The sequence below is a fragment of the Echinops telfairi genome, unplaced genomic scaffold (genome assembly GCF_000313985.2).
Source record: "Echinops telfairi isolate 266 unplaced genomic scaffold, ASM31398v2 ScPeMD7_18;HRSCAF=68, whole genome shotgun sequence".
NCBI classification, from domain to species: domain Eukaryota; kingdom Metazoa; phylum Chordata; class Mammalia; order Afrosoricida; family Tenrecidae; genus Echinops; species Echinops telfairi.
The window spans coordinates 36,259,761-36,260,241 of NW_022103915.1; positions in this window are offsets into that span (position 1 = coordinate 36,259,761).

Genomic DNA, 481 nt, shown 5'->3' on the forward strand with positions numbered 1-481 from the left:
CATTGGGGAAGTCACAGGAGGGATGACTAGTCCTTCAACACTAAGCCCACCAGTGCCACCTTGTGGCGAGCCGGACTCCTGCCGCAACCGAGCCGGGGCTGGCTCCACCACGCCTGCAGCCCATGAAACACAGGCCCAGGCAGAGACCCGGGGCGCGGGTCCCACTTGCCGTATGACTGGTGCCGCCCCTTCCCACGGATGCCGAGGTTCGACCTCTGCCATTCGCCCTTCCTGCTGGCAGGCCCGGGGAAGAAAATGGAGGCCAAGGCCGTGTGTCGGTGGGCTCCTGCTGCGTCCGCCCACCACGGGCTGTTCTGAGGCAGGGACAGCGCCCAGGACCCCTTCCCAGGGCTCTGGACCGAATTCACAAAGTTATGAAGAAAAGTTTTATGCTTACAGTGAGCCTTGTGCTTAAAAGTTTTTATTCATCAATGTTAGAGCAACCATTACCAAGTGGGCACTATTCTGTCATCTGTTATCG